The sequence below is a fragment of the Paralichthys olivaceus genome, chromosome 11 (genome assembly GCF_024713975.1).
Source record: "Paralichthys olivaceus isolate ysfri-2021 chromosome 11, ASM2471397v2, whole genome shotgun sequence".
Lineage (NCBI taxonomy): Eukaryota > Metazoa > Chordata > Actinopteri > Pleuronectiformes > Paralichthyidae > Paralichthys > Paralichthys olivaceus.
In genome coordinates, this window is record NC_091103.1 from 5,247,157 (window position 1) to 5,254,044 (window position 6,888).

The following is a 6,888-nucleotide window of genomic DNA, read 5'->3' on the forward strand; positions in this document are numbered from 1 at the left end:
GTGCCTGTGTGTACATTTCTTTGAGGGAGATCATTCAGGTCCTTCCATCCCCCGCTCTGTCTGCAGTCCTTGATTCATTACTACAGTTTTACAACACTGATTATAAAAATACATCAAAGTGATGGTTCGCTTCATTTACTTTCTCATCTCAAGCAGGAGAACCGTTGGCTCGGGGACGTATCAGCAAAACATAATGCTATTTAGAGGAGACCTTCGACTTATAAGACCCTGCATTAAAGCAGCACGCTGCATTTCACAAGAGTCCTGAAGTAAAGGTGAAGACAGGAGCCGAACGGATTTGTTTCCGGTGCTCTGTGTGCAACAGTGAAGGATACCAGGAGCTGCTGTATTCTTTAATTATATCAGCCCTTTTCTTTTCTCTGAACAAATCAATGTTTTTACATGAGCAATGACTCTATGACTGTGAAGGTGTCGTTTGTAGTGATGGAGGATCACCTGTCTTTGCAGTCAGATCAATCTCACAGTCACATCTCGGTAAAACCCAGCTTTGATTCAGAGATAAAGCTAACAACGAGCATATAGCTGCTACATTTTTCCCAGAACTTGGTGTCGACCAAAAGCCGTGTTCAAGGATATCTTGGATTTACATTAGGCAAGTTGCTAGAATATAAATACAAACAAATGTTTCATATCAACTTATTTATAAGATGTTAACATCTATTTTGTCTGTACGTCTTGTTTTTGATGCTGGTAAAGTCCGGCGCACACCTGAGGATTTTCAACTCTTGACGGATTTAAATAACGGGGAGACCACTGACATGATGACAGATTTAACCGATTTTAAATCTCATAATCGTCAGAATGCACACAGTAGATGATTTGGCCACAGTGACGGTTCCAGAGACTTTCACAGAAACTCATGAGATTCAGTCGGGTAGCGTTGAGTCAAAAAGTGACTTTAGTGAATTCTACAGTTAAGAGAGAGGATGGAACAGGATGTCTGACTGGTCTGTCAGATAGTGGGATGCATTTACAGCTTGATGGAGCAGGAAGGACTTGTACAGTGACAGACACACAGTCAGATCAACAGACTGCAATTCTGGGGGGAAAAAAAGAAATATAACCACATCAGTGAGTTCTTAAATAAAGTTGACCACACTGAGATTGTTACTTTGATTTGAAACAGACACATGCACGCTGTTTTATAAGCTTGCAATGGAATACTGTCTTCTCTCTTTTTGTTCCTCTTATCTTTCTCCTCTGGATATTTGAACAATCATGAAATCATTCAGCCAACAAACCACCCCTGGTAGACCAACACATCAGTTCTTTCCTGGTTGTGAGATTCTCCACACACTCCGTTCTCTCTTCCTTGTCAGACGGCAGCAGGGTACACACAGTTGAATTCCTCAGTTGTCAACGCTCTCCATTAGCCGCTTTCAACTTTTCATCCCAAGTCTCCCTCACACCAACACACGACACCACTGCCAGAACTCAGAGGCTTTCGTGGAGGGACTTCATATCTGAGGTGTGTAAACGGAGGTTTATTGTGAATTCATTTTGTCCTCCTGGCAACAGAGAGTGAGAATTTCTGTGCCGTGTTGATGAGGCGCATAAAGGCATTTGATTACGGCGAGAGAAAAATGACTGCAATAATACTGAGTCACTGGTGAGAGAGGGAGAGAAACTGTGCGGGGAAAAGTGCAAGAGGTGAGTGTGCGTATGTGTAAATACTTGTTTTTGTCACCTCGAGGAAATTTTCAAACATAAATACTGACCCTGTCAGTACCAGTCAGCGTTGCCAGATGGAAAATGTACTTCGAGGAAAATTATCGAATGCAACCAGAGTAGGAATGAGACGCTCAATACCAATGTTTCAAAGCTGTATTGATTCCGAAAACTGGTACCAGTGACCTTATGGGGACCATAGCCCACCCCCTCCCACCTCTGAGATGTAAAATGTGGTTAGGTCAGGGTTAGGTTAGGGTTCAGGTTAGGGTTCAGGTTAGGTTAAGCTTCAGCAAATAGTAATAATGTTTGAGGTCAGAATAAGTCACCTGGAAATAAATGCGTGCGTGTTAGACATTGACATTACGTAGTAGTTTCTCCGAAGGAACATTCATCCACAGAAACAGTCTTTGGTCTCCATGGATACCAGCTTTTCATCTAAATGAAGTCGAATTCTTTGATAATGATGAGATCCTGGAGATGATACATTAGCGTGTGTGTGTGTTGGCAACATGGCTTATGGAATTTCCATATTAACTCTTTGCTTTATTGTCCTCTCGTTCCAAAAACCTGAAATTCATATCCATCCCTACACTAGAGTTCACAGGCTTGACTATAGTCGCTGACTTTCTCTGTGAGTGTGAGTGTGATTTATCTGAGCTTTATGAGTAGAGAGGGTGAATCAGAGGGAACGTCGCTCCCACCCACGACCTGATTATTACCATTGACTACTCCGTGGTAGCCCCCACCCAGACTGCTTGGAACCTGGGTGTGACACTCGACAGTCAACTCTCCCTTACTGCCAAACATTACAGCAACAACCAGCTCCGACCGCTGCAGCTCATCCAGAATGCAGCAGCTCGACTGGTCTTTAACCCCCCCCAATTCACTCACACTACTCTGCTCCTCCACTCCCTTCACTGGTTACCAGTGGCTGCCCGTATCCGTTTCAAAACACTAGTACTTGTGTACCCTGCTGTGAAAGGATCAGGTCCAGTCTACATCCAGGAAATGGTCAAACCTTACGCCCCAGCCCGTCCGCTCCGCTCTGCATCTGCCACTCGGCTTGTTGCTCCCTCATTGTGAGCAAACCACCAAACGAAATCATGACTGTTTGCTCCCCAGTGACACCAGGACAGCAGAAAGTCTTTATATCTTCCTCCGCAGACTAAAGACTCATCTCTTACGACTACACCTCAGTGAAGATGAGGTTTAACCCCCCCCCCCATAAAAGGGGATATATATATATATATATATATATATATATATATATATATATATATATATATATATATATATATTTCGTTGCACTAATATTGTAACACTTTGTTCTTACTTGATTCTTGTTGTTCTGGGTTTGTTCCCTCATGGTTGATGCACTTATTGTAAGTCGCTTTGGATAAAAGCATCAGCTAAATGTAATGAATCACAGAATACGTGGGTTTCTTGAGATGTACTTTGAGGATGCAACAGTTATATGGGACGCTGTCATGGCTGCAGTCCACTCACGGCCCGGACACACTGATTCTCCATCCAAAATCTTTTCAGAGCCAAACCGTCGCCCACAGAAGACTTCAAAGACTTCTTGAAAGGATCACTAAAAGATTTATTTTTCCTGACCGTCCTTGTGGTACACAGCCATGTTGATAGAGTCACTTCTGAAACTACAACATAATAGAGATTAATATACTTTTATCCAAGGTCTGCTATAGAAAATAACATTAATTAATAAAAGTTTCAATGACAATATTTTTTCTTCTCTAGTTATAAGAAGAAGAAAACACCTTAAATATTCAATATGTATATTATTAGCATTTTTAAGTATTAAAAGTTGCTTTCACACCCTCCTTGTTTGATCCAGACCAAACCTAAAGTTTATCCCAAACCAAAATAACAGGTGTAAAAGGTTCCTTGGACTAAGGTCCCGAACAATGGACCAAAATTCAGTGCGACCAAAGAGGTTGTCTCAGTCCGCATCGAACTGAACCATGGTTTGGTTCGTTTGCAGTGTGGAAACATTTTTTGGGAGTAGTTCAGACTTTCTGACCAACTGCAGGAAGTTGAGACAGCATTTAACAATAGAAGAAGAAGCAGAAAGGAGCTCGCAGGATTTCTTACGTTATGTTTGAATGATAAGGACCTTCATGTTGTAGGTAGTAATACCATAGTTACGTTACAGCGCCAACAAAATTAACACGGTGAAGGGGTTGAGTTATTTTCTCTGTTCAAGTGGAAAGATCTATTTTTTCCACAGCATTTAATTCAGAAGAGTTTACAAATACAATATCTGTTATGACAACATGTTGACGGACGTACGTCTGTCTACAGAACATCGGAGACTATTTCACCACAGGACCTATAGATCTGTGTGTCCTCCTAAAGGGCATAATATGTTGTAATTTAAAGCCCCGTCCAGAGTGGAGGATTTCTGATTGAGTCCACTGTTTAAAAGACAGAGTTCCACTGGAACAGTAGTAGAAAAGGGGGTGAAAGGATAGAATCAGAGATTTCAGCTGCTTGTAATAATGGTCAGAAGCTTTCTTTAACTACAGCAGTGGCACATCAGAAGATTACTGTCGAGGACTTGTTGCTCCTCCTCTGTTTCTCTTTTTGCTTTTCCACTTTAATTAAGCTCCTCTCTGGAGGCAGGAAGGTATCGAGCAAAGCTGTGTTTCCATGCAAGTCGTGTTGTGTTCGCCTCCAAAGCACAAACACCACACACACACACACACACACACACACACACACACACACACACACACACATTGCTGGGCCTGATCAATTTTCTGTCCATATGGATGAAGCAAGCCATTTGGAAAATTGGCTGGAGACTGAGACTGACGTAGCAGCCCACACAAACATCTGCATGTGGGTGTGACTCAAACAGATGTTTGATTACAGTGCATTATATTTGATTATTCATTGGAATTGTTCTTATTTAAGTGTGTACATATCAAAATGATGGTGTGGATCACAAAACTGTGACTTTAGAGACAATTCTTAAGCTTTTTTAATAATTGTGCTATAATATTGTGACTTTGCTGATATTGAACATGGTCACCTCCTCTCCTGAACTTATCAGTTCCATGTCTTTTTTTGTTCCATGTCTGGTTTTGCCTCTTTATTTTCATCCACAATTTGTCTGGCATCAAGGATAGCAGGAGTTAGAGGGTCGGTGGTTTGATCCCAGGTCCTCTCGTCCGCATTTGTAAGTGTCCTTGGGCAAGATACTGAACTGAACCCTGATGGCTTTGTCAACAGTGTGTGCATGGTGTGATATAAGTACTGCACATAAAAGCGTTGTATGAATGGTGAATGTGACTTGTACTGTAAAGTACTTTGAGTGGTTGATAAGACTATACAGCCTTTAAATATAGTACATTTATGATTAGTATATGTTCTCATATCAGTTTACATATACTTCCATAGACTTCTAAAGCTGGAAAACTGGAAAGATATACACTTAGTTTTAGAAAACTTCAAATAGTTTTTGACTTCATGCAGATGGGAAAAAGAATAAATAGTGGTGATGATTGTTTTGCACCTACGCAGCTGCTCTTAATAAAAATCCTTTTTTACATATTGTTGTCAGCCACTTTGGTATAATGCAACTGGTTGAAATAACAAGATTAGTGCAAATTTAAATCTGTTTTTTTTTCATGTTAACAAACTTCCATATTATAAGTAATAAGTTTATTCTTCTGTAGAATTCTTCTCAAGTTGAGGTGACGATGCTTCTGCAAGACTAACAACATACAGAAATAACAAAGCTTTAATTAAGCTTAATGAATATGTGTGAGTGATTCCACCTCCCGCCTTTGTTCATTAGTATAAATAACTGCTCTGCACATCAACAGCCTGCCAGCGCTCAGCCACCGTACATACTGTTGTTATGCAGTTATAACGTCGGCAGCTCACTGTTAAAGGCTGCATGCAGCTTCCCTACTACTAATGAGGCAGTAGATACTCTTGCATGAAATTTGTGCCCATGAGAAAACACAATTTATTTAAATTTGGCCTCAACTCACTGTTTTAAGATTCACTTCTGTAACTATAGGATTGATTGTGTTTTAAATTTCAATAATAAAGATGAAATTCTCCCTGAAATGAATTAGAATTTTCCTTGAAGTTTTTATTCATTTATTTTATTCAGTTTAGTCTACCAAACTTTAGTGATGATCATTAATTCTATTTATTTATTCATGTATTGCTTTATGTATCTGTGTTTTGGACACATTCAACTGAGAACGTTATTCAATTAAGCCGCACAGGAGGCTCCTTATTAAATTAACCACCTGATTATATGTAATAATATTCTTTTGCCAAATGGGTTTGCAGTGGTATAACATATTTCAAGCTCATAAAAATGCTAATCACTCCTGATTTAATGGCATTATTTTGTGTGTCACTCATTATCTACATTTATTAAATTGTCATCCAATGCAAATAGAAATTGTATCTTATAATTAGTTCGACCACATGACAGTTACACAATTACCCTAATTGTTAAATACAGATGAGATGTGATTTAGAAAGTGATATCGACGGAGCTGTTGCGACATTGCAAGAGGTATCAGAGGAATTCAATCCCTCCACAGGGGACAAATATCTCAGGTGTATCAGCTGTCAGCACCAGTGTGCACCACAGTAACACGCTTACTAATGTGACTCAGACTTCAGTGGAGAAACGCCGCACCAGCAGCCACATGCACAGCCTGATCTCCGTTCAGCCACGCAAATGGCAGACCAGAATAAGGATGAACTGTTTTTGTCTTACTTCAAACAGTCTTGCATTGGCATACGGTTGTCACAGTAACAAGCCTCCAGGGGACAGCTCCTTGAGTGCGTAATTAACCGGTGTGGCTCAATATGCCGTTCATTAGACAGGTATGTTTACCAGACAGCAGAAAGTCACATCTTGCTTTATTTACCATGGAGAGCAAAAGACAGAAACGTGGCCCTCGTTGGTCCAGTGAGCTTTTTCTTCAGCACGACTGTAAACTGTAACCGTGCTCATTAGTGGTGATCCAAGCAAATCTGGCAGGAAGGAGCGAACGCTTGCCACTGACTTATTGAAGCTTCACACACGGCCCCTACAAAGCTGTGACCAAGTATTTTCAAACCTGGGTAAGACTTGCTATGCGTGGCTTGATGTCACATGTACGGTCATGTCCACACGCCCTCAATGTTTAGTCAGAT